Source organism: Microtus pennsylvanicus, chromosome 12 (assembly GCF_037038515.1).
Source record: "Microtus pennsylvanicus isolate mMicPen1 chromosome 12, mMicPen1.hap1, whole genome shotgun sequence".
Lineage (NCBI taxonomy): Eukaryota > Metazoa > Chordata > Mammalia > Rodentia > Cricetidae > Microtus > Microtus pennsylvanicus.
Genome location: NC_134590.1, coordinates 13,953,718 through 13,961,834, shown reverse-complemented (window position 1 = coordinate 13,961,834; position 8,117 = coordinate 13,953,718).

Sequence of the window (8,117 nt, the reverse complement as noted above, 5' to 3'; positions counted from 1 at the left end):
ATGATATGGATGAGCAAAAGGTGTCAAGGTTTCACTGTTCAGGGAAAGAGAGAGGTCAGGAGCCCTGAGGTAGGCATAGAATAAGAAATAAATAAGCCCTGAGAGATATTTACGAGGAGCTTAGAAGTCTGCATTGCCGAGCGCTAAATGAGGAAAGTAGAAAATTAAGCATCAAATGCAATTGCAGAATTTCAAGCATAAAGGATTTAAGTCTGGCTTAACAGAAAAATAGATGAAATCGGGAGCCAATATCGATTTTGAGGGATGAAGACATTAAACCTTGCAGAATTTTAATTTTTCTATTATTCTATTAACCTAACATCATTTACTTCTCCATGAGAATTTAGAAGGAATTAAAGTAACTTTTCAATAAAGTAGAAACACATATACTTACGTCTGTGCATGTAAAATACAAAGAGGGAGAGAAAGAAATGGAGGCAGTGAGACTACATACTTTAATCTTTAAAACTAAGAAGGGTTGGAGAAAAAAAAATCTTCCTCCCAAGAAAATAAAAGTAGTTAAAACCACTGCTTAATTCACTGATGTTTCTAGTGTGTACAAAGGTCTCATTTTAAGTTTCAAGGTATACCATGTAATGGGAATAAAGATATGGGGAATAGGAGACAAGAGACTGGAATAGGTCTATAAATATCATGCAATGTTTTTAAGGGAGACTCATTATGGAGAGAATGAAGCAGGCCATACTGTAGAGAATGGCTTGGTTTCTGGGGAGTCTATCAAAGGTAGGTCAAGGAATTCCCTCTCACAGGGTAACATCTGAATAAGAGATGGTGTGGCTACAATGAGAAAAGAAGTCTGGTGAGACAAGAGCCAAGGGGAAGAAACTGCAGCCACACATCCCGAGACCAGCGACTTGAAAAACGTTTGTCTCAGCTCTCTGTTCCTTCTCCACAGCTTCATCTAGGCAGAGATTATTCCTCCCGCCAGCTTCAGCCTTGGGTATATATCTTTCATTGGCCTCACTTGCCTGAGATTAGATGTAGTAACATCATGTCTACCCAGAAGTTTTGATTGCTCTCTTTGTTTGGCCGTCTGCCATCAGAAGGCATCCCTGAGAGCGGCTACTCCCAGACCTAAGGTAGAAGGACCACACACCAATCAGCCACGGTCTGCAGCAGGGGTGCCTAACCCAACCACGGAAGAGTGAAGCGTTGGTTTCCGGCCACTACTTCAGCAGAAATGTCATTGTTACGGCAGACATTGGTTTCAGTTTTGCAGAATAAGGAAAGGCCAGCGTACTTAGAGCAGGATGCATAAGAAGAATGCTGAGCTAATGACGGGTGGAATCAAAGGCACCTCAGGCCACTTGACGGTCAAGTTTGAAGCATCCTCTCAGTATGAAAACAAGTATAAGGTATTCCAAAGTCTCCGGGTCAGAGGCAGCAGTGATTGGACCCAGAGTACAAAAGCAGAGAGTGTGAAGTGATTTTGTGTGACAAATATTTGATAGCTGAGTGGTCAGGACTTGCGACCTTTTCGGCAGGGGATAGGATTGCAGGTTATGAAGGATCAAGATGTTAGGGGAGCAATTCCCTAAAGTTTTAGCCCCTGGAGCTCTGGTGATTCCACTGCCCATAAGGGCTCTGGAGGCGTCGAGAGTGGCATGCGTGCTTTTCGTGCGCTGATGTGGTGAGAATATGTGTCACTTCTAAAACAGTCATCATTTTAGGGAGAAAGAAAAACTGAAACTGCACTAAATACTGAAAATCTCAAGGAATATCCTGGATAGAAATAACATCTGGGTGTGGAGGGTAAAAAAGGGAACTGGTGGTTCTGCGCCAGCGTGGTCTGTGTAGTGAGTTCTAGGCCAGCTTGAATATACAGTAGGACCCTGCTAGGGAGGAAGAAAGGAAGAGAGGAAGGAGAGGAGGGACATGTTTGTATGTATAAATATGAATACCTATTTGTTTATCTTTTACACACACACACACACAATTTTAACCTCAAGCCGTAACCACCTTTAAGAAGTACAAGAGTCCCAGGCGTCTTACTAGTGGCTCTGACTTTGAATAGAAGTTCACTAGAAGGACACGCTTAAAAAGAGTGGTCAAGTGGCTAAAGTGTTACGTGGAATTTATTGATTCATTTATAGGAACAAAAACTGACATCGGTCTTTAAGGTTTCAAGTTTGGATATCTAGAAAAAAATAGAACTTCAAGAAGAAGAGAGACTGAATTTGGAAGGGAAATAATATCAGGTTTTAGATGTGTCACACACATGGCAATGGTGGGGGCTGTGTTGGGTGAGCAACTGCACAAAGAGAGAAAGAGCAGCAGTGATGACAGCCATCACCAGCTGGCAGTCTGTGGCCTTCCCAGTTGCTGGGCAGCATCTAAGAACTTTCCCTGTCCTACCTTAGTTGGGTCATATTGAAAAAACAAACCAACGAAACAAAACAAAACAAAAACAACAAACATCCCCGTCCCGTGGGGTCTTTGAGAGACGTGCTTCAGAAGCAGCAGCGTCAGATTGATGAAACCAGTCAGTCTCCTTGCAGAGCAGAGTTGGAGGGCTTGATGGGAGGCTCAGGTGTGCGGAGCATTATAAATCACACCTATTCCTAGCCATTCACAGTGGTTTTCCTTAGGACCCTAGTTTATCTGCTGTAGTCTGTCTTTCCTTTTCACCCAAATGCTAAATTCCTAGTAAAATAGATCTTTATTAGTATGCATCCTCAGTGCTTAGTGTAGTATTAGATATCATCAGTTCCTTCGACCTTTTATATAACAAACATTTATTTGGCTAACCAGGCAAGACGCTGGGAATGGGCAGAACTTAAGGACACCCTGAGCTCTTTGACTGTGAAGAAACAAGCCACTGCAGCAGAGAAACCAGAGTTAGAAGCGTGGCCTCAGAGTGTGGGATGAAATTACTGTGACACACGCCAAATACAGTGATCTTCAGTGGGCGCTCAGAGAGACCAGAACAGCTTGTGTTCTCTTTGACCTAACAGGAGGGGGGATGTATTCATTTCTGATGATATCCACCATCAGCGTAAACCCACCAGGCAGAATTTTATAAGAAAAATAAATTCTTTCTTAGCTCAAGTGAAAAAAATATCCAAAATCAAAGTGTCCATGGGGCTAAATTCCCTCCAAAGGCCTTAAGAGAAGACTGCTTCTTGACCTCTTCCGGTTTGTGGCTCTAATATTCTCTGCTCGTGGCAGCTGATGTCAAGTTCCGCCTCTATTTTCATGTGGTCTTGCTTTCTGTCCATCTGTCTGTCTGTCTCCTTCTAGAGCAGTGCTTCTCGACCTTCCTAACTCTGCAACCCTTTAATGCAACTCCCCATGTGTTGGTGTCTCCAACCATAAAATTATTCCTGTTGTGGCTTCCTAACTGTAGTTTTACTACTGTTATGAATTGTAATGTAAATATTTTTGGAGCTAAAGGAGAGGGGTCGCGATCCACATGTTAAGAACCACTGTCCATCAAGGATTTCATTATTGCATGAGATTTGTCCTAAATTCAAGAATCTTTAACTAATGTATTTGAAAAGACCCTGTTGCCAAGTAAAGTCATAGTCTAGGCTCTGAGATTCACACCAGACAGGGAACAAAACAAAACACTCTTCTTCATCAGGAACAACTAGTGGTAAATAAACTCTACCTAAACTGGGCCAGTGGAAAAGTTGGAGCTCTGAGGATGGGGCACACATAGGAAACAGAAGCTCAGTCCAGCCATCGCCTCTCCCTCTGTTGCTCATGCATTCTGGTCCGTCCAGGTCACCAGCATTCCTTGGGCCACAGACTGGCCTGTCAATAAGACTAATGGCAGGGCCACTCTCAGCCCCTGTATCTTTCCATCTTCACAGTCAGAAAAGAACCAATCGTGTCACCCAAATCTGGCACTTACTTTGGACTTACTATGCTGTCTGTCCCCGCAAAAGAGAGCTACGCTAAAGAAATCCTGCAAAAAGAGATTTTTGAAAATGTTCTCTTCAAAGACTCAATAAGAGAACCAAAAGGGCCAAAGTCATTACCAAGGTAAAGAGTCAGAAAGAAATGTTTTGACTTAGAATATTTCATAACTATTTATAAAAAGGACTGTTGTTCTTTTGATAAAGTAACAATTTAAGACATCTTATAGCATTAAGACCAAAATCAAAGGGAACAATTAATTTGACTGATGGGAAAATACAAGCAAGGCATCCATCCTGATGACAAGGATAGACTAGAACTCAGCTTTCTTAACTGAAGTTTGCCCTGGGATCTCTATTCTGAATTCCCAACATAGGATGTGAATGGTGAGGGGTGGTTGACTTTTCCCTGGAGGTTAGATGGTGGATATTTTATGCTTTGTAGTACAAGGGGCAAATTGGAAACATTATACCACATTCTATTTTAAATACATTTAAAATACAATAATTTAAGAGAGAGTGGGAAAGCCCTCTCTTAACACAAAGAGTGAACCAAACTAGCTGACAGGCTGTATTTGCTTTGGAAACCCCAGCTTTCTAACCTCTGGATCCTTCAAAGTTGCCCCTTTAGTAGACTTGGGCTTTCCTTAAGCTCACAACCCAACAGTCTTCAGTGGTTAAGGCTGCAACAGTTACCCAGTTATGCTGCCCTCTTGCCCGCGAGGAGATGGAGACCCAGGAACAAGAAGCCTCTGACCCGCAGTTCTTCAGCTATGGTCTACATCAAATCTCAACTGGAAACACAGGTTCTAACCCCCAGCCTCAGATCTGCATCTCTGTTCCATGATGACTCTTCTAGAGCCTCTCCTAAGCTGGCCTCCACCATAGAGCAAGCTCCCTTCAAAAATGCATGAAAACAATGTCACAAACTTGGGCAAGAACTATGACAGTGGTGGCAAGAAAGGAGTTGGTCTGTTTGACACATTCACCTCTTCGAGGTATCTGGTGCTACAACCTAGCAACCTCCCAACACCTCCATAAATGGCAATAATGCCACTAATGGTGACATGTACCACATGTCCTCCACACCCGCCCAATACTATTGCTGCATTTTAAAGCATTCATGCATCTAAAAAAATTCCAAAGAAGAATATATGCATATATGTATGTGTGTGAATATATATGAAATATATGAATATATATGAAAATTCGCTTTTACAAAGCATCTGAACACATTACCAAGGCACATCACATGACCTAATTCATTTGTCATTATCAAGGCTAGGGTTTAAAGCTTATAATTTATGGCTGCTGCATGCCTCTATAAATTAAAATAGGGAGGGTTTCCAAAATAGCTCATAGGAATGGCGTTCCACCCATGAAGCCAAACACTCAAGGTGGAGAACAGCCAGCATGGCATGTAAAAGCTTTTGTGCGATAACTTCTTGTGTTTCTTGGCATAAATCAGACACCTCCCTCACCCTCTGCAGAGGGTGATTCACTCTCTTCTGTTATGAATTTTGACAGTGTTTCATCAAGACCCTGCACCTGGTACCAGATGCTCATTGTGAGACCACCATGGAAACAGAAATCCTTGCTGAAGTGCTGCTGACTGCCCTTTTACAAATAGGAAAAAATAAGAATGGAAAAACGTCCAATCCAAACACTCAATACTAAGAAACAAAGTCCATTTTAGTGTGTCTAAGCAAAACAAACAGCATTGTTCTAATGACAGTAAAATAAGCATTGGAGGCTGCTCCAGCCTTACATTTAAATCAGCTCAAAATACTGCCCCATCTTACAACCCCAGTTTTCAAAACTATGCAATAAATAAAATATAATAAATAAAATATAGAGGAGACGCCCATTTCTTAACTTATAAATCAAACCAAAACAGACAATGGACTCCATTTACTCTGAAGAGAATTCTCTAACTTCTACGATAATTTAATTCTTTGATTAGAAGGTATCAGAAGGCCTTCAAAGCTGCCTGTTTAGAATATTGATTTTTTAAAGTTCTTCTTTATTAATCATAGCCTTTTACTGGAGCTCCTTTGTGGTGTAAGTCTTCTCTCCAGATGAGTATTCCACTCTGCAATTCTCAACTTTCAATAGCCTGAGCTTCAACACATTTAGCACTGATAAAAATGGTTCAAGTTCATCCTGGAATGCATGGCTCTAAAATACCAGACGGCATTTGGAAACCATTTCAGGACTGTGGAAGAGGTAAGTAAACTCCATTGGAGAATCATTAGTCTGGGTCATTGCTTCTCGGCTCCAGCTGTGCATCAGGAATCCCCAGAGAGCTAGGCAGAAAAGGGATGTGGTACCAATGCCCAACCCTAGACCAGTAAACCTTCCTCTCAAGGGAGTGCTACAATGCTTCCCTGTTGTAAGAGCTCTATACATGATTCTATAAGCTTTGGGAACCACTGACCTAAGTTCTACCCTATCCCCCATGACCTTCAGCTTCCTCTAGCTCCCAAGTAGAAGATTAATACGTACTGTTGTATAGTAGCTTCTCTGAAACCCTGAGGACAGATGTATCTCGGAATTCAGAAACTGTTTTCATGTATGTGTTAAAATAGGTAACACCCTCAGAAGAGCCTAGGGCAGCAGCACCCCATAATCAAACACATTAACATTCTGCAGCCAAACAAACACCCACACCACGTGGAATAAACAGCATCTATAAATAACCTTATCTTAGCTGAGGTCATATTTTACTTCCAAATGAATTAAGAAACTTTTCTTTTCTAGTTCAGAGCTTGGAGAGGTGCATAAGAAATTCTACATCTGGGTTAGCCAGATACCCCCCTTACCCCAAAACTACACAACTACACATTCAGCACAGATGAAAACACAGATCCCCCAAGAACAAGCTTAGGCTCTAACCAAGGAATAGGAGGAGAGGCATGACGATAGTCAGCCACAGCCAAGTCAGTTCTCAGAGAAGGCTTAGCGGCATACAAATTCTCAAAAAGAAAACTCATAAAAATACTAATGTACTTGGTTACAGTGATATCCCAGAGGATTAAATAGGCAGAGTCAGTATCATAGGCCTATTTAAGTAGGTAATAATTTTAAAGTAATCATGAAAGAAGGAGGAGGCAAATAGATTCCCAAGATAGCACTGATTGGAACTGAAAACTAGTTTGGAAAGTATGCTGATTTTGTTTTGAACGGATTAGAAAAGAGTTGGAAGAAAGAGGAAGGCACCGAGATACACGGCAGTGGCAAAGCATCATTGAGAGAGAGAAGCTAAAGCTGCTTCCCAAAAGCTGCACGTGCTTTCCCTTTTATCAGATCCCTACTTCCGCATCAGGTTAGCCATAAACTCACAGCTTAAAGAACCTTCTCTGTATTTCACCTGTGCCAGCCTCTTGCTCCAGTTCCATCCCAATTCCAGCTGAGCACAGTCCCAGCTACAGCCAAAGCTTCTGCTGATATGGCAACCCATCATAAACCATTTTATAGCATTTGATTGATTGAGCTGTAGTATATCGTGTTTTATGAATTAAGTTTCCCCCACTTTTACACTTCATCTTCCAATCTGATTGTAACCTAGAGGAATTATTTTTATAACCCTCACATTTCCCCTCAGTACCTACTACCATGCATCTTATGATTTTAACTTTCAGTATTTTGATTTCATTTGACACCTAAATCTAAACTGTCAAAACAAGATACATTGTAAATCAAACTGGATACATTGTGAATCAAAGAAAGCAAGAAACGTATGAATCACCATTTTTCCTGGTTTAAGAGTATGGGCGCACAGGGGACATACCTAAACACGCTGATTGACAACATCCAAATTAAATGAAGATAACTTCAAAGCAATTCTACTAAAATCAAGAACAAGACAAGGTTGTGCACTCTCTCCACACCTATTCAATATAGTACTTGAGGTTCTAGCTAGAGCAGTAAGACAACTAAAGGAAATCAAGGGGATGCAAATTGGAAAAAGGAAAGACAGAGTATCATTATTCACCGATAATAGTATACATAAGTGACCCCAAAATCTCTACTAGGGAATTCCTGTAGCTGATAAACACTTTAGTTACATGGCTGGATACAAAAATATCAGTAGCCCCCTTATGTACAAATAAGAAAGAGAAAAGAATCAGAGAATCTACACCCTTTACATTAGCCTCAACTAATATAAAATACCTTGTTGTAACCAAGCAAGTCAAAGACCTGTGTGACAAGAACTTCAAGTCTTTGAAGAAAGAA